The sequence below is a fragment of the Cetorhinus maximus genome, chromosome 9 (assembly GCF_964194155.1).
Source record: "Cetorhinus maximus chromosome 9, sCetMax3.hap1.1, whole genome shotgun sequence".
NCBI lineage: Eukaryota > Metazoa > Chordata > Chondrichthyes > Lamniformes > Cetorhinidae > Cetorhinus > Cetorhinus maximus.
Window position 1 is genome coordinate 117,323,493 of NC_135887.1, and position 20,154 is coordinate 117,343,646.

General features: G+C 39.9%; 1 protein-coding gene across 1 annotated transcript in view; it reads right to left on the bottom strand.

Annotated features, from left to right (window-relative positions):
• immp1l (inner mitochondrial membrane peptidase subunit 1) overlaps positions 1-20,154 on the bottom strand; it is a 152,309-nt gene that overhangs the window by 39,248 nt on the left and 92,907 nt on the right. The gene's annotated exons all lie outside the window — the stretch shown is intronic.

Consider the following 20,154-nt stretch of genomic DNA (forward strand, 5'->3'; position numbering starts at 1 on the left):
GCCAGAGGGTGAAATGGTGGAGGATGAGAGCTCATCGGAGGTTGAAGATCCAGAGGCCCAGGAACCTCAAGAGGGTGTGGAGGTTCAATTTCAATGTGACAACACCATGGAGGAAACTAGACTTGGGAGACATGCCTGTGACAGTTTATCGCAGACAGATTTCAGGAGGAGTAAAGTAAAGGCAAGGGGAGATGGCCACAGTTCTCCTAACCCTCAATGCCATTACCTTTCATCTCAGAGATGTCCAACCATTTGCATCGAAAATGAGTCCAGCATTCACACTTGCACCTTCTGGGCTCATGATTCACCAGGCCATGATGTCTGCAAAGGTCTGCAGTGCCCTGTGTGTGCACTCACTCTGGAAATTGAGAGTCCACTGAACAACAAGAGGAATGTGAGAGCTAAGTTGAAGCAGTTGCCACCAAATAATTATGAAACTACAATGGCCAATGAGATGAGGACACGGGCTAGGGATCTCCGCCTGCCGTCCATGTCTTTTGCCACTACCATTGAGGAGACACAACTGCCGCTAATCACATAAGGCTGATGAGCTGCCCTCACACAATGGTCTTCTATGAGAAGGGTTAGAAGCGCATACATCACACACTTCTAATAAAGATTTTAACACATCTCCCTGACATCACACAAGGGTACAGAGACTATCTTCAGTGAGGTTGACATCACAACAATGTTAATCTCACAGAGGGAGACTATCACTGAGTGAGAGGATGGATATACCTCTAAATAAGAGGATTCAAATATACATAATCACAGCACCTTCAGTTGACCAAGCCATTCACAGAAACATCAGATGTATTTACAAAAGTTCAATATTTTTACAGTGGCAGCACACCCGTGACCGAAAAGCGAATTCAAAATTTCTTAATTTTCCTAACCTTACCACTATAAGATCGTGGTGATGTGAAAGTTCCCGTGAGACAATCAGTGGTGATATCTGTCCCCGCTAATGGTTGTGAGAGATCCCTGAAGAGAGTAGCCCTTTGAGTACATGATGCCACAATGAGAGTTTGATATTGGAGGGAGCCTATGGATGACTTACCCTGTTGGAGCGGATGAGATCATTCATCCTCTTCCTGCACTGGATGTCATTTCGGGCGCGGTTACCAGCCGCGCTGACCTCCTTTGTGATGGCCTTCCAGGCCAGAGAGGTGAGGCTGGTATGCTTCCTGGAGTCATCCCTGGGATACAGGATATCCCTGAGTGCCTGCGCTCCTCTGATCAAGGCCTCAAGGGCCTGGTGGGTGAAGCGGGTTGCAGCCTTTTTCTTTTGGCTTGTAGCCTTCTTTTTTTTGTTTGCAGACATCCCTCACGGTCTCCTGGAAACAGGTGGGCTGGAGAGAGTGAGGCGTTTGTGTTTGGGTGACGTTTAAATATGGCACCTGGAATTTCGACCCCACCAACTAACGGTAGGCGGATGAATCAGCTCTCGACCTGTCACATGATTTGGAGAATGCTCACTTGTGCACAATTAATAAGCTTCCAAGTGCAGAATCAGACGTGAGTTCCTGCCATTCCGAGCAGACGTGTGGGCGCCGCCAAACCCGCTCGCCACTGTGAAAAAATGGAAAATTCCGCCCTATAAGTGAGGTTCATGGCGAATTCCCAGATGGAACTTAAATATGTCTGGGACATATTTGGCAACCCCGAGTGAGGAAAGCAAATTTTGAAAAGGAATGGTAATGAAATTCATACACATCCCGAAAATGGCAGTCACAGAAAGGTACCGATAGGATTTAGGTTAGGGCACAGTTTATGGACTTTAGCTAAAGAATAAGGATATTTATATCAGACAGCACATTAAAATGTTTCTAAGTGCTTCACACCACAAATTACACAAGGAGGAAAGTGTTTGAAGGAAATGGAGTGTAGAAAAATTTCTATTATCCATATTTTTGCAAGCTGTTAATACAAACAAACTTACATTTATAAAGAGCCTTATTAAATCCTCAGGATGTCCTAAGCAATAGATTATTTTTGAAGTGCAGTCACAGCTATCTGGACAAAGATAAAGTATTCACCTTTTACAATTGTCCTCTCTGAGCAGCTGCTGATTATTTTGTGCTGCATGTCAAAAGTGCGATTTCTATTAACTAACCAACATTACTGAAAATGAAGAGTAAACAGTGAGCATCTGTATCTGTATCTAACTTTAATGTGTATATCAGCCTTCTAACTGAAAACATGTGGGGAAACAATGCAAGCTTTGCCTCCAGAAACATCCACATGTCATTTCAGAGTCTCATAGCCTCACAGGGCATTGCCTTATTCTTTCTTCAAGCAATTACCTTCAAAACTCAAGGATATTTTCTGATTTATGCTGTTTCAAGCTGACTAAAATAATTAGAAATTTAAAAGTTCAAATATCCTTAAAAATTATTGAAACTTTCCTTTTTATTCAAGTAGCTTTTAATTTGCTTTCATATTTTGACTACATTGGTGATGCATATATTTATATTTTCTTTTAAGGGTGGTGGGAGGTAATCCCCCAATTTAATTTATATCTCTTCTCAGCCTCCCTGTTTCCACTACAGTCATGAGAGGAGGGTTGTAATTCTTTCCAACGACCGACTGACTGAATAAAGTTGGAATAGGTTGCCCTGAAATATAAATTTAGAAGTTCCCCCAAAAAAGAGTGCTTCAGCACCATGAGCAGCTCCAGATGGCTGGCCAATTTACCCTGGTGTAGGATGCATAGTTCAAATGCAAGTGGAATCTGGGATGTAAATCTGGATTCTGGTAAGGGGCATAATAATCTATCACCAAAATGGAAGGTAACATTGAATAAATAACTGAGCTCTTAACCACAAACACACACATGAGGCTCCATCACTTATTTCCTAGAAGCTATCACTAATTCAACAGTTTCCACCCATACAGTCAACAATAGTTCATTTTTTGAGTCTCCTCATTCAAATGTACAACATAATCACATTCATAGACAGTAACAAGCCTCTGTAAGCACTATGCATCAAGTGAATCAGCCTCTGATCATTCGATACACTGGTTTATCAACCAGGTAAAATGAATATACAAGTCATGCTTTTTTTCAGTATCTTTCTCATTTTTCCCATGCCAAACCCCTATAATTGCATACCTTTACTTAGAATTGCATAGAGTCTACAATACCAAACCCAACAGGGCTATTTCGGTGTTTATGCTCCACACGAGCCTCCTCACACCGCTCCTCATACTAAATTACCTTCTATTAAAGAAACTAGAATAGAAAATGATAGATTCTCAACTATTCTGATCAAATATTGCTGAGCAGGTTGATTGGAGGCCAATGTATTCCTGTTAGAGAAGACATACATAATACAATTTCTTACAGTGTAGTCGGAACTTTCAGTGCACACATCCCAAAGAGAGCACAACAGGGAGGTGAAATTCCTCACTGTATATAAACTGTGATTAAAGAAGGCAGGTTTTGTTGCATAAAAAGACACAGTGCTATTATTAAATGTTATTTTTAACGATTGTATCACAAGTAAGTAGAAAAGAAAGGTTTCTTATTTTCTGTCCATGGTAAATCAGGGACTTTACATAAGGACTTTACATGCTATGCAGAATAATCCCTGTGGATTGTCAGAAAGTAATGGCACTATTATTACATCTACATATATTAAAAATCTTGCATCTGTATTCACATTGTCATCTTTTTCGTTATAAGTTCCTATGTCTACGTTTATAAAATGTAAGTGTGTCAGACTGTAATTACTCTCTCCCACCAGCTGCAATGCTGTACCCTCTCAGTTTGACTAGTATTTCCTTGTGGTGGTGAATTGCAGAATGTTCCAGCAAAGTTTGCATTTACGTAGTGTCTTATCACATCTCTTGCTTTGTATTCAATGAATTAGATTGTGCAGATACTGATACATGAGTAAATAAGGCAGCCAGTTTGAACAGAGGGTTTTGTGCCATAAATATCAACGAGATAGTAGCCAGTTAATTTGTTTTTTAGTAGGGTGACCAGATGTCCGCTTTTGCCTGGTCAGTCCTGATTTTTCATTAAGTGTCCCAGCATCCTGATCGTTTCCTTAGAATGGTTCAAATGTCCCCATTTTCAGCTGTTTCACTTATTCTGCAGGAGCAGAACGAGTTTGAACTGAATTTAGGTTTGTGCATGAGGCTTGGATCTGCCACTTTGCCTCACAGTCCGCACAGTTTGTGTCTGCTTTTCCCCGCAGCCAACACAGTGTTCTGCTTTGCCCCACAGTGGGACATTACATTTTCAGATAGCACGTGGAAAGCACTTCCTGGCGACACGGGCAGAAAATAGGCAGCAGGAAGGTGGGAGATGCTTATCCAACTTGATTACATCCACAGAGCATGTTTTTTCAACTTTGAAAAGAACAAAAGGTACCATCTTATGGCCACTTCACTTGTTTCTGGTAGTACAATGGTAAAAAGAGAGAAGTTGCTGCACCCGAGGAGTTGTAAATGGGAAATCTGTCTGTGTTGTGAGGGAGCATTACCTCAGGGAGTCCCGGTTTTCACTTTTGAAAATCTGACCACCCTATTTTTTGGTGATGTTTGTTGAGAGAATAATGCTGGCCTCTTCTTCAAATAGTGCTCTGTGAACTTTTAACTAGCAGAACAGGCAGATGGGGCCTCTGTTTAATGTTTTGTCCAAAGAATGACACTTCACACAATGCAGCAACTAAGTGAGTGTTGCACTGATGTGCCAACCCAGCTATGTGCTCAAGTTAAACGATTGTGGGGCTTCAACCCACAGCTTGACAAGAGTCTACTGAGACAGGATGGTTGCCAACTGATTATGACTGGGGACTGTAAGCAAGTACAGATTGAAAGATATGTCTTGCTTTCTTATTTATTTCACTTTAACTTGTGAATTCAGCCCATGGTTTGTCTGATACTCATTTTTTGCTTAATTAAAAAGCCACACAACATATTTTATTAAAGAGAAAGTTCATTTTAACAGCACAACTGGTATGTAGTTACACCAGATATAAGACAACAATTAGTTTTCAAATATAAATTCACAAATTAATCCATGGATTCCTCCAGGTCTTTCATCGCAGCAACAAAATTATTAAGAGGGTACACTAAGATAAAGGGATAATGTTATCTGCATCTGTGTGAACAATCTGTTATATTATTTTTGTTTCCTTAGTCCCCGGCAAACTTTTTTGTCAAGACATAATTCTATACAAAAGAGTGATAAACATTTAATTCAACATTGCAACATTCATGCAAAATGTAAAGATTGTGCCTTAGATATGAACATCAAATTAGACATGAATAATCAGAAATGGGAGATTTGAAACAGGCAACCTGAATCCAACACTTGCACATAAACCCAATAGGAAGCTGGATTTGAAAGGGTAAACTTAAAAGTTGTACTCTGGTTTGGTACATTGCCCACCGAGAGTGAATTTAGAGAATTAATTTACAGAGGTCAGCAGATCCTATAGGATTTTCTGCCCAGTGTTGACAAAAATTCTGGACATTGTGCGCCTAACAGGCACAGCTTCATGCCGGGAGCTCAAACTTTTAAAATGTACCAGTGAGATGTCTTTGAAGAATTCCATCCTATGGTGAAGACAAGGAACTGGCAGAAACTCTGTATAATCTTTGGGCATGCAGAATTTCCCATTTAACAAGTATAAATCTGTAGTCAAAAAATTACTTCTAGTGCTATTAATAAGCACGAATGACGTTCCCTCTATTTTAACAACTTGCATTTATATAGCACCTTTAACATAGCAAAATGTCCCAAGATGATTCACAGGAACATTATCAAATAGATTTTGACGCCAAGCCACATCTGACCACTGTGTATGGTGGGGTGGGGGGGTGGTGGAAAGAGGGGCTGATTACAGTGCATGCATGTTGTGTGCATGGATGGGGGTGGGGGGAGAGAATGGGGAGAACAATTGAAACCCTCAGTAGCAATTACAAGTTTATCTGACTTGTTTCACATTAAAATCAAAGATGTTAAGATGACCTTTATGGAACCTTTGTATTATGTTGCTATAATTCAGTAATGCTGCATGTAAATGCGAACATCAATAGTATCCACTGCTTCCCAGCCAAGGTCCATGAGCTGGGTCAGCTCAGATGAGGTACTTTTTTTTTTATTCATTCATGGTATGTGGGCATCACTGGCTAGGCCATCATTTATCGCCCATCACTAGCTGCCCTTGAGAAGGTGAGTACATAAAATAGTAATATTTTTACAAAGTACTTGAAAAACACAGATGTTCATTCTTTTATGAAGTATATGTTGATTCATAATTTGCAAACTTTAGCAATTATACACTGTATGTTACTATGCTGCTTTATTGCTGTTTTGTTTTTGTTGGCTGTTACGGACAATGGGGAGATGGTGGGATAGTTACCCCTTTTTCCTCCTCTCAATTGACCAAAGACAGATGTGTTCTTAAAAGAAAAAGTGTTTTAACCCCGAGTGCTGTAACTCTCAATAACAAACAACAGGCTTTCTTGTAGGGTTTAAAAAAGGATAAATGTTTATTGCTCAACGCCCAAAATGTATTTGCAACAGCACCCAGTCACGTGTGCGCACACACACACAAATGAAAAGGCAATTACAAAAGTGGTAGCATGCATTAGGTCTTAAAAGTCCAAAAATTCACACTTGCTTCTTTCAAGATGGAATCTTGAAATGTTGCAGGTGTATGTATGACTTACTGCTTGTATTAGCAGATTTCTTTGGCTTCACTCCAGTCGAGATGCAGTCGACCCCTGCAGCAAAAACCTGGCTTGGTTCTTCAAATAGCTAGGTAAGGGGCAGCCCAAATTAAGGATTTTAGGCAGGGTCCTGTTTTGTTGTTGGTCTAGAACTCTTTCCTTCTGCCTGCTGTGCCCAAAATGTAGCTTATTAAATGCCCTTTATCAGCAGCCTGGTTCCTGTCAGATGACCATACTATCTTCTTTTTCTCTGACGCCTTGGCCATTGACATACAATGGTGTTCGAGTTTCACCCATTTACATATCCTTGTAATGGAATGGGTTTTTTCTCACACCCATTCTTTGGAATTTTACTCCAAATTAGCCAAAGAGTCTGCAATTCCATTGTGAACAATTTTGTGAAGGTATGTGAGTAATGGCAGCCATTAATCCACAGGAAAGGTTTGTTGCATTTTAGAGCCTTCTCAATAAAATGTCCCAAAAGGTCATTTGCATTTCAATGTCTTGTCCAGACATGCTGGCTATCTTCCAAGGCCTTGTGTAGTCCCATGTATATTGACGGAGAAGAAAAAGGTCACCTGACCTCTCAACTCCATTTTGTTTCAAATGCAGAGTGTCCATTTTTCATTTTGTTTTGAAATTAAATTAGTCATTTTCTGTAAATCTGAGAGTCTATTTTGCATGAGCGTGACATGGTGTCTGGGGTCACTTAATTTTCAAGTGTTAAATGGAGTCACATTGGAAAATAGTTTGGGAAGCACTGAATTAACCTATTTCATTTAAATAGATTAACCTCACTGCAAAAATGTAGTGCAGAGGAATGTCATAAGCGAGTCAAACACTAATCCTCTTGTTACTGACAAAAGTAACTTCTAACCTATATATACACAAAAAAGGGCCAATATTTTGAATTGATCCAAAATGTTTCAAAGGTAACTATATGGATAAAAGGACAAGGAAGAAAAACTGAGGCAAAACTTAGATGGAGAATAAAGGCTTCCAGTTCTTCCAAAAATGTACAATTAGGGAACCCAAAATTATGCAAGCCTTTCAAAAGCAAGAATACTGCTATTGCAAAATTGTTTTTAATATAACATTTATGGACAGGCAACAGCAAAATGATGCAGAATAGAAAACTAAATATAAATTCCAGTCATCATTAACAGTGCAGTTGAATGTTTAACTTATCTACCATCCTTATTTTCAAATCCTTCCATGGCCACATCATTCCCTACCTCTGTAACCTCCTCCAGCCCTATAACCCTCAACCCTTCTCCTCGACCTCTGGCCACTTGCACAGTCCCTATTTTAATCACTCCACCATTAGCGACAATGCTTTCTGCTGCTAAGGCCCTAAACCCTAGAATTCTCTCCCTAAAATTCTGCACCTCTCCATCACTCTTCTCTCCTATAGGATGCTCCTTAAAACCTACTTCTTTCTGTCCTAATATCTCCTTATGTGGCTTAATGTTATATTTTGTTTGTTAACCTTCCTATCAAGTGCTTTGGGGTGTTTAACTGCAACAGCAAGTATTTATATTACACCTCTAACATAGTAAAATGTCCCAAGGCACTCCACAGGATCATTATCAAACAAAATTTGATGCAGAGACACAAGGGCAGATGACTAAATGCTCAATCAAAGAGGTCACTTTTAAGGTGTGTCTTAAAGGAGGTGTGAGAGGTAGCGTGGTAAAGGGGAATTCCAGAGTTTAGGGCTTTGGTAGCTGAAGGCAAGGCTGTCAATGGTGGAGTGATTAAAATCAGAGATGCTCAAGGTGCCAGAATTGGAAGAGTGCAAATATCTTGGAGGGCTAAGGAGATTACAGAGATACTACATTAAAGATGCTATATAAATGCAAATTGATGTTGAAATATTAAACTGGGATCAAAATGATCACAAACTGGAGATAGAAATGACCAATTTATAAATCTTGATGTCACAACTATAATATCCACTCTGCATTTGATCTAAACAAAGCACTTAATAAAAATATATTTTACAAGAAAGTAATGACCTGTAAATGATACTGCTCTCCTCTTGGTGAAATTTCCTATCAAGTTATTATGTTTATTACAATAAAATCAATCAATAAAACCATGGGATTAAAATTGGTAGCAACTTGAATCGTGGCAGGTATGGAAATTTAGAAATTTGTTATCCTGATTGGGACAACATAAAAAATAGCAATTCCTGCAGGTGCAACAGGATCGTTTTGACGCTGATGTTGATCAACATTTTGCTAGTAATTAGCTGTCAGAGATATTCTGATCTCTTAATCTTCCTACCTGTGCACATAAAAGCACAGCTGGAAATAAGGTATATTACATCCAAAATCTGTATTGAGTGTTTGAGCAATTCATTTGCATCTAATAAACTCAATGGAAGACTAGCTAAGAAACAAAACAGAACCTGAGAACCTTAACAAATTATGAATGAATTCTTTGAAATATGCTTTTTTATTAAACTAATCCCCTTCCCTCTTTGGTTCTGGTTTAAAAAAATGACTTGCATTTGTATAACGCTTGTCACAACCACCGGCCATCTCAAATGCTTTACAGCCAAGTATATTTTGAAGCATAGTCACTGTTGTAACGGAGGAAACGTGGCAGCTAATTTGTGCACAGTAAACTCCCACAAACATCAAGGTGATAATGACCAAATAATCTGAGTTTTGTGATGCTGATTGAGGGATAAATATTGGCCAGGACACCAGGGATAACTCACCTGCTCTTCTCCATAATAGTGCCATGGGATCTTTTCTCGAGCAGGCAGATGGGGCCTCAGGTTTATGTCCCATCTGAAAGATGGCACTCTGATAGTGCAATGCTCCCTCAGTACTGCACTAAAATGTCAGCCTTAATTTCTGTGCTCAAGCCCTTGAGTAGAACGTGAATCCAGAACGTTGTGATTCAGAAGGGAGTGTTTCAGGTGGTTTTCTAGTAGGTTTCAGGAATCATTTTATTTCAAGGTTGATGCAATTTATTTTGTCACATGTAATCTTAATCAAAGTCAGATACTAGTATTATTTTCACAAATTTGCTTTTGTATTTTATTTTCAAAAGTAGTTGTAATTCAGTGGATTGACTTGTATTTTGCTATAAATCTAACCAAACTCTCTCAACCTAACATGCTACTTCCTGACACAATCTTCTGAAAATATTGGAACACTAACTGTGCAAGTAGTAACTAGTTAGATTGAGCATGACAAAATTGCCTATAGCAATTACTATCTCAAGTCTTGTAAGTGTTTTTTTTGTTCACTGAGACCAAGCCACATTTTCATTGCAGTGCTGCTCAGTAAAAGCTTATCTATAATCTGTATTTCAAGCATAACTGAAACTCAATAACTAGCTAAACTGGCCCGGGAACAGAATAAATGGTGAAAGAGTCTGATCTCAATCTGAATTCATTCACAGGTGTTGCCCCAGTCATCTTTAGGGAAATTGAAGATAGAAAAACAATTTAAACAAGGCATGCTCTTATTTAACAAAACTTAATCTCAATGCATAACAAAAGAAAATGCTCCCCTTTCTTGATTATCCCCACCGAGATCTTTGACAGTGCCTTGTACTTTGGTACAAAGTCACAAACGTAATTGCTTCATTGCCTGTGGGTGTTCGTCTAACAAAGGAAAGTTTTTTTTCTCCAATAAACAACAGGTGTTACCTTTCTTCACTAAAGCAAAAAACGATGAAAGGAACTAAATTATCACTCAACAAAGTGATTAGACTGTAATGAAATTTATGTCTTTGACTAGTTAAATAACAGCTAGTTAAAGAAGGACATGCCTAATTGTAATCCTGAAATGTACTGTATTCCAGTTAAATTTCCTTTCTTTAAATCTGCTACATAGTTCATAGAAATTTAGAATATTACAGCAAAGGATGATATTCAGCCCACTGTGTGTATGCCAACTTTTTCGAAGAGAAATCCACTTATTCCCCACTCTCCTGCTCTTTCCTTATTTCCTTGCAATTTTTCCCCTAGTATCTAATTCCATTTTGAAAGCCACTATTGAATCTGCTTCCACGACCCTACCAGGTAATGCATTCCAAATCCTAACCACTCATTTAATAAAAAGATTTTTCTTGTGCTGCCTCCTGAAGTACAGTATCCAGAGGTGCACAAAACACTCCAGCTGATGCTGAACTAATATTTTATACAGGTTTACTGTAACTTCTTGCACAAAAGATTTTCTTTTATGCTTACCTGAGAGGGGCCTTGGTTTAATGTCTCATCTTAAAGATTTAGCTTGTATTGTCTTTCCTTATTCTTCCTACTAAAATATATCACCTCACACTTTTCTGCATTGAATTTCATTTGTCATGTGCCCACCCCAAGCTTGTCAATGCTTTCTCAAAGTCTGTTACTATCTTCCACTATTTACTAGACTTCCAATGACATAACTAAGATTGGAACTCACCATTTTGGGTACTGCAGGCGACTTAATTCATTATATGACATTGCCTACAGGCACAGATTTCTCTCCTGCTTGTTTGCAGAGTGATGTTTATTTTAAATACTGAATGTTAATTTAATGAAAGGTCTCCTTATTGTCAGTGATGATATTTTTTTTTAAATCTGTGACAGTACAAAAAAATGACATCTGGAGTCCACAGCCTGGAAATTATGCTGCAATATTATCCTGTGAACACTTAATACATTCATAACAAATTCCCTTGTCTGATATTTTAATGGTGGTGTTAGCAATATTGCACAGTGTAATTTCCAGGTTTAAGAATCAACTTTTTTCATATTATCCATGTGGCACCTTACAGTGACACCTAGAATAAGTATCTTCACTCATATCAAGATACTGATCCACTGTGATATCACAGGGTTAGCCTGTCAGGTTCACAGCAGACATTTAAAAGAATTGCACATATTGTCATATAATTGCAAATACATCAATGGAACATAAATAGTTTGAAGAGAAAAATACTTCCAGTTTGAGTATATCTATCGGCTATTACTAACGACTCCTCAGCAGTGTACACAGCTACTGTCCTTTATGTTGCTCTTTCAGATGAGATGTGAAGCTGTCTGCCATCTCAAGTCAATGTAAAAGATCCCATGCACTATTTGAAGATGAGCAAAGAAGTTCTCCCCTATGTCCTGGCTAATATTTTTCCATCAACCAACATCACTAAAAACCAGATTAGATAGTCATTATCTTATTGTTGTATGTGGAATCTTGCTGTACCCAATTTTGGCTGCTGTATTTCCTTACAACAGTGAAAGTACAGTACTTAATTAGCTGTAAAGTACTTTGGGACTATGTAATGCAAGTCTTCCTTTCAAAAACAAACGCATTTCACTTTTCTTTGCAATCTTATTCATACTTTTCTAATCTTTTCCATTTTTGCCATTTTTTTTTCTTCATGCTGGTTTGTATAATGTGCTCAATTTTCTCTCTCTTGTTTGTCAACTTATGTTTGTCTTAAGTTCTCCTTCCTCATTTTCTTTCATTTGTTGACATGAAGGAAAGATTAAATGGAAAGACTGCCAGTCTGGGAGAGTCGGTACTTCAGGAAATTAAATTAGGGAACTTTTTGCTGTGGTGAGCTGCAGAACAAATCCCAAGTGAAAAAAAACAACAAAAAATAACAATGTCAGCACAATGGATGTCCCTAAGCAGTCAGGAGCATCAATGCGAGGAAATCAGTACTAAACCAACAAATTTCACTTATTCCATTTACTAAATATAGATATATTTAACAGTAGAAATAGAAAATTCAGCACAACATAGAGAGTAAAAGAGTTAGGGGCCAATATTCCTTAGTCAGTTCAAGGGCATTTCACTGTAACTCTGGCCTGGGACAGCTGCAAACCTGGTCAGGAGCCGGAGACATTAGATCTCAGCTATGAAGTTTTTGGAATGGCCTTGTGGGAATGGAGCCTCTGCTCACTTCTACAAGACCATTGGCATGAGGGGTCAGGGTGGGAGGTTGGAACAAAGAACAACATCAGAATCTTTGGCATTTCAGTCTCCCAGCCTTAAAGAGACCCAGTATTCTGAGGGAGAAGAGGCATACCAGCCTTCTAACAACACCTTGGTATTTTTTTTGTAATCCTTTACAACACAGTGCAACATGTCCCCTTCCCTGTTGGCCAACATCTTTGCATTTATTCGGAGTTGTAAAGCAGCGACATCAGCACTGATTCTGGGCCGCTCTTGTGGTTGTTACCTGGTTGCTCCCAGGCGGAGCAGAAATTTCCATACCTTTTGGTGGAAGTGTGTGAAGCCAATGTTCTCCACTGTTTCCTACCATCTTATGAGACATGTTCATTAAGGGACTTGGGGAGTACCGTTGCCACACTGGGGTCTTCATTTTCCCTGTATTATTCCAAGTTCATTTCACTTTCCTGGGTCCAGCAAGGGATGACGGTTTGTCTGAAGCCCCAGAGAACAAAATTGATGGCTGCCAGTTTGAGAAGTTGAGTTAAGTGGTTGTAGTTTTCGGGGAGGTGTTGGATCAGGTTAATGGTGACTTTTAAGTATCTGCCGTTGTCTTTCTGCAGATTCCAGCGTGATTTTGGTTTTGAGCTTATGGATGCTAATTCGAGGCCAATGTAAATGAAACGTCAGCAATGTTGAGAGTGGGAGAAGATGGGCAGCGCTTTTCGGGTGTACATCAGCGGTCGCCCATTGCTGTCGTAAGTCAGGAAGCAAAGATCAGGTGAGTAATCTTTTTCCCACTTGGAAAAATTGAATTTTCCAGGCTGCTTTGCATCATACACAAGTTTTAGGTTATGCACGGAAGCACAGTCTGACAATTGTTCTCCAATGATGTTGTTATTGAAGTACCCCAACATGCAATTTTGACTGTTAAAGTCACCCTCGTCTGACAGCTAACAACACATTCCTACTGACACAGGACCTCAAAAATAAAACCCCATGTACCCATCTGAAATCCCCTAGTCCTAGTGGAATACACTCCACATGTTACAAACTTATGACAGCCCTACCTCTCGATAGTGCATCTCCTGGTTAACTGCAAACTTCACCAACCACAACCTGGTAAAGACTCGTGTGGTGAAGTCCCAGGTTCCACCTTCCATGGAAAATCTGGATGAACGTCAACTAGGGAAGATGTGGACACTTGCTTCACAAGTGGCCACATGGGGAACAACTGGATGTGGCCATCCAGACCATCGCTCACATACTGAACTCCTGCCCTGAGAGATTCATTCCTAGTGACATTACAACCATTCACACTGCATCAGCTGAAGCCATTTAATGGATTGTTAAACTCAACATTGAACTATAAGTGCTTTCTGAGCCATACGAGAAAAAAAAAGTGAAACATGTCTTTTTAATGTAGAAAAAGTCATCATAAAAATACAAGTGTTACTGTTATTAGCTTTGAGAGTAATTGAAATTTCCAGTATGAATGGTCAACATAACGGTCAGCACTTCATTATGCTAACCAGCACATGACTTGCTGATCCAAGAATTTGGACTTGTGCTAGTCGGTCAGTTTAAATAGCAGCAACAGTGTAACTCAAAAGTGACACTAAAACTGATGAAACTCTATCACATGGCCAAATGTGAAGGTCTCAGTAGACAGTATGCTATATTGTCTACGCTGTGATTTGCTTGTCACATTTGTGATTGTAGTGGTATGGGGCGAGCAGCAGAGGAATAAGAAACCAGAGAATGAGAATTCAGAACAAGAACTAGAAAAGGAAAAAGGGTGAAAGAAAACACTAATAATCAGACAAATGAAAAGGATCACACTAATTACCTGTTATGTACATCAAAGAGGTACATGGACATACAGAAAAGAGTCCAAAATACAGATGAGGTAATGGCGAGAGTGACAAAAAGTCAAGGATACCACAATGAAAAAAGTTGATTATAGATGAACAGAGAAAGAGAGAAAAGAGCAGGAAGACAGAGCGAGGGACACAGAATAAATTAAGGGCCAGAAAGGAACCAGAGACAGCTACAGGAAGAAAGAACTTTGCAATTCCTTTGGCCAACTGTTAATCTGAGGGTGTAATTTTCAATTGTAGACCTATATTCTGGAAACTGAATACAAAATACTTCAGGAGCTTTTTAATCATAAGCAGATACTTGTTTCGGAGGACAAACAGGCACAATAACTATTAGGTTCTTACCGGCAGCATTGATCACCACACTCCTATACGTTTTATTTACTTGGACAACCTACAGTAGGCATCTCAAAGCACCAGAGAAGTACCACCATTGGTGCCCTCACAATATCCTCCAAATCTGGTGGGAAGAAAGGCAATCCAACAGCAGAGTCTTCTTCCAAGCCAACATGCCCACATCGAGGTGCTACTCACCCAAAACCAGCTCTGCTGGGCAGGACATGTCGCTCGTATGCCTGACACCTCTCGAAGCAACTACTCTACTCAGAACTCGGTCATGGCAGGAGACTCCCAGGGGACAACAGAAACAGTTTAGGGATGTTCTCAAAACATCCCTGAAGAGGTCAGCTGGCCACACCAAGCCATGGGACCGACCAAAATGGAGAAGGTTCATTCGGGAAGGTGTGAAACACATAGAGACCTTGGGAACATGCAGAGGCGAAGTTGAGGCATCAGAGAGAGCGCAGCAACCACCCAACAACTCTCTTCCTGGCCCTTCAAGCACTTCCTGCCTTGCATGTGGCAGAGTCTGTAGGGCACACATTGAATTTATCAGCCATCTCAGAACCCATCGAACCAGAGTGGATGCAAGTCATCCTCGATCCCAAGGGCCTACGAGGGGGAAGAATATTAGATTATGTGACTACCCATGTGTTGGAATATACTGAAGTTTTTACTCCACAATCTCACATATGAAAAATGTCCAGCTGGTACGAAGCCAACTGTTGCTACTGTTGGTAGCCTTGGAAATCTACCTCAAGTAAAGGTGAAGTGAGGGGAGGAAGAAAACAAATTTTAAAAAACAAGAATTTCAAAAAATAACATGTGCAATAAAAGAGCAGGAGGTACATGTTGCAGACATTATCAAAACATCATGCAGTAGGAAAGAAAAAGCCTCTTTCAAATGTCAGGACTTTACTTTGTAAAAAGCCTTGATTATAGAACTTATATATACTTGTATTTAAAAAAAAAATTAGGTGCAAAACAAACCAATTTGTTTTTTAAACTGAATAATAAAACACCACATTAATTTCTACCTTGATGTGTTACTGAAAACATGCCAAGAAAGAACGTGAAAGAACATACGGGATAAGAACGAAAAGCCTCTATTATTTTACATTTCTAATAACTGATCTCTTCTTGGCACAAGTTTATCTTGCAGATAAGCTGGCACAATTAAAATAAGAAGCTGGCACTATCATCAAGTGTACTTGAATAAGATACTGCCTTTTCCAGAATATCACAAGGTTAAATCAAATGCAATAGCCATTCTTCCTCTTTTTCTTTCCTTATCCCTTTTCTTCTCCTGAGGCACTGTTTCAAGTTGGGTATAGTTCCATGTGTGCTAGAAAGCCTCTAACATCATTCTTCATCTCTGAACGTGGACAGTGAGTGTCAGCTATCTATCATTATAGGAATTAAGGCATTATAAGACCATAAGACCTAGGAGCAGAAATTAGGCCATTCGGCCCATCGAGTCTGCTCCGCCATTCAATAATGGCTGATAAGTTTCTCAACCCCATTCTCCCCGTAAACTTTGATCCCCTTACCAATCAAGAACCTATCTATCTCCGTCTTAAATACACTCAATGACCTGGCCTCCACAGCCTTCTATGGATAAGACAATTATATCTGAGTTCAATCAATTCCTCATCCAACATTGACACACTTCCATTTTCTCATGGGAAGACTGGATAACAATCAGAAATGGGAATCTGAAAGCTAATTATGACACTCCCTAGGTCAGGAATATTGATACAATTATATAACACTCCTTCATTGTTCCAATTGGTTCACTTAGCCTTACAAGACCTTACTAACCTACATGCTATAGAAGATCACCAGGCATTGCATTTACCAGTGAACGTATATGAATGGCAACGTGTCCACAGTTCTCTCCTTGCCCTGTCAAGTTAATGTGTGAAGCATGAATTGTTTTTGAAGAGTTCCATAGATTTTTATTGCATTTATCAGGTAGTATCCATTCTGCATTCACAAAGAAAGACTTTTGCTCAAACTTACCCCCGCCTCCCTTCCCCAAAAGAGATAGTAAAATGTATGAGGAGTCAAGCCTTGGCTCATTGGTAGCACTCTTGCCCCTGACTCAAAAGATTGTGGGTTAAAACCCCAAACGCAGAGACCTGAGTATATTATCTTGCTTTAGTAAGGTGGGAGTATTGCACTGCTCAGGATGTTGTCTTTCAGATGAGATGTTCAACCAAAACCCTCTCTGCTGAACATAAAAGATTCTGTGGCACTATTTAGAGAAGTGGAAGGGCAGTTCTTCATTTCCCCATGCCAACATTTATTGTTAATCAACTGCACTAAAACATAATATCTGTTAAATTTTTCATTGCTGTTTGTGGGATCTTGCTGTGTGCAAATTGGTTTCCATGTATTTCACATTATAACAGTAAGTACTTTTGTATTGTAATGGCTAAGTTTTACTTAGCAGGCCTGAGGGACCGAATGGCTTACTCCTGCTCCTATGTTCCTATGTATGTGGTTGTAAAGCATTTTGGAGCATCCCAAGGACATGAAAAGCACTATATATTTATTTCTATCTTTTATCATTTGATGTGACAACTTTCATGCTATTGACATTGTATACAGGTATATAATGGCTGAACTAGCATTGTGTGCAAATGGGCCAGACATACTTCATGTAAATCATTTAATCTGGAGATGGCTGTGACTTTTTATGTGTTGCTTTACGTCTGTGTGGAATTTGCTGTGGGAGTTCATAAATTTCAAAAGCAATTGGTGTGTTTAAACCACTAGGGCGGGGGTGCCACAGATTAGAGACAGAAGAAGAATCATAAAAGCACAGAACCAAGCAGTCATCAATGAGTTGGAGCCAAAAGTGAATGCTGGATTTAAAGCAATGGGACTCTCATCAAAGTCAATGCTATTAGTAACAAAGCAATTTTAAAACATTGCTGTCATTGTTCAAAAACTGATAGCAGCCTTTTGTCTCCTGAGATGATGGTTTGCGCTGTGGTTGTCAACTTTTTTTTTAATTGTTTCACAGGATGTGGGCAATGTTGGCTCAACCAGAATTTGTTTCTCATCCCTAATTGCCCTTCAGAAGGTAGTGGTGAGCTGCCTTCTTGAACCACTGTAGTCCATATGAACTCTGTGTTAAGTGTCACCTGGTATAGTTCAGGAGCCCCACGCTGGCATGGCAGTCTCTGCTGCAATAGATGCAGAGGAAAACAGTGGGCTGAGAAGGTGCAAGATCTGTCAGCCTCTGTTTTCTCAGGGCACTTTTCTCAGCCAGCTGAGCTTTTCGTTTCTGCTCACCTCTTCCAAAATCCTACCAAACAGTCAGCTTCTAGGGCTCATGGTTGTCAGCAACTGTCTCCCAATTATCTTTGTCAATGTCTGCCACCTTCATATTTCGCTTGCAGGTGTCCTTGTAGTGGAGTTATGAACGTCCAAGAGCTCATGAACTAGTGGTCGGGTCACCATAGAGAAGACCTTTAGAAATAGGGCCATCATTAATCCATTGAACGTGGCTGAGCCAGTGCCGATATAGTTGGCTTAGCAATGAGTATATGCTGATTTAATTCGTAAGCTCCAGGACCTCTGAGTTGGTGACCCTTTCATGCCAAGAGATGCTGAGGACAGAAATGAGATAGCAAAGGTGGAAATTGTTCAGCCTTTTCCTCTGTCTAGCATATGTTTTCCAGGTCCCACCACTGTCGTGGAGTGTGCTAAGGACACGGGCTTGGTAGACCCACAGTTTGGTGTTCTCAGTTATGTTGCTGTTGTTCCACACTCTTGGACATAGTAGTTGCAACGTATGTGTAGATTTCAGCATCAAGTGATAGATTGCTAATGATTGTGAAGCCTAGATATGTGAAGCTATCATCAAACCCCCTGTGTCGCATTGTCAATACTGAAAGATGGCAGTATGGCAACATCCTGGACCATGACATTTGTCTTCCTGATGCTGATGGTCAAACCAAACTCTTTCCATAGGTGTGGGAGAGTCTGTCCATTTGCACGGAACATGTGTCTCTGTATGGAATGATAGTGCGGTATCATCAACGAAGAACAGCTCTCTGATGATAACTTGGCACATCTTTATCTTGGATCTCAGGTCAGCAAGGCTGAACCACTTTCTGAGAGTTCTGTTATATAAGTAGACAACCTCCGTAGATGACCTGAAGGCATATGACAGCCGCAAAGAGAAGAATATGCCAAAGAGTGTTGATGCCAGAACACAACCCTTTTAGATCCCAAGGAGGATCTTAAAGGGTTCTGATTTTGCCCCACCATAGCTGACCTTACCCATCATGTAGTTATGGAAAGAGGAGATCACATTAAGCAGTTTTGGCAGGCAGCCAATTTCCTCCAACAGTTTAAATAGACCACCTCTGTTCACATGATTTGGTGAGTTTGATGAAGGCAATATATAATGGTCTCCTTTGTTCACAACATTTCTCTTGCAGCTGAAGATCATATCAATTATAGATCTTTCCGTTCTGAAACCACACTGGGACTTGGGGTAGATGTATTCAGCCAGGATCTACAGTCTGACAAGGGCAACACAGGCAAATACTTTTCCATGATGTTCAGTGCGGAAATGCCTCGACAGTTGTTGAAATCACTGTGGTCGCCCTTATTCTTGCACAGGGTCATGATCTTTGCATCACACATATCCTGGGGCACTGCCCCCTCCCTCCAGAAGAAACAGAAGTTCTTGCAGATGCTGGAGTGCCGGTTTCCTATGCTTGATGAGTTCAGGTGATATAGCATCAGCATCTAAAGCTTTGCCCATGGCAAGTGAGTCAATAGCTTTGCTAAGCTTCTCCACTGTGGCTTTGATATCCAGCTCTGCCATGACATGACCATGTTTTTTATGGTGTCTATGGCTTCCTTGGAGACAGTATTCTCCCTAGTGTACAACAGTCTTGTCCTGTATGGACAGAAATTCATCCTGGTTAGAAACACAAAACAGGAAGTACTGGATTTTCTGACTTTGGCATCCACATATCTTACTTACCTAGACCACTCATTTACATTTTTGTTTCAACTGGTACACTTTTCTGTAATTTCCATAAATAAATTGAGTAAATGAATTGGAAGTCAGAACTCAGCTCGGTAATACCAGCTTCCAGGAAGGCTTGGAGGGAACTATACAGGAAGATTTGAGTTCCAACGAGTACAAGGTCCCTGTAAAGAAAGGAAAGCACTGGGTTGCAGTTTTCTTTTTCTAAGGGATGGAAGCTCTGTTTACAAGTGCAGTAATATGGCTGCATGTGGTAATGGTTCATTTAAATACCACAAAGAAGTATTCTACTAGTTACTGATGTCTGCCCCATCACATTTCAATA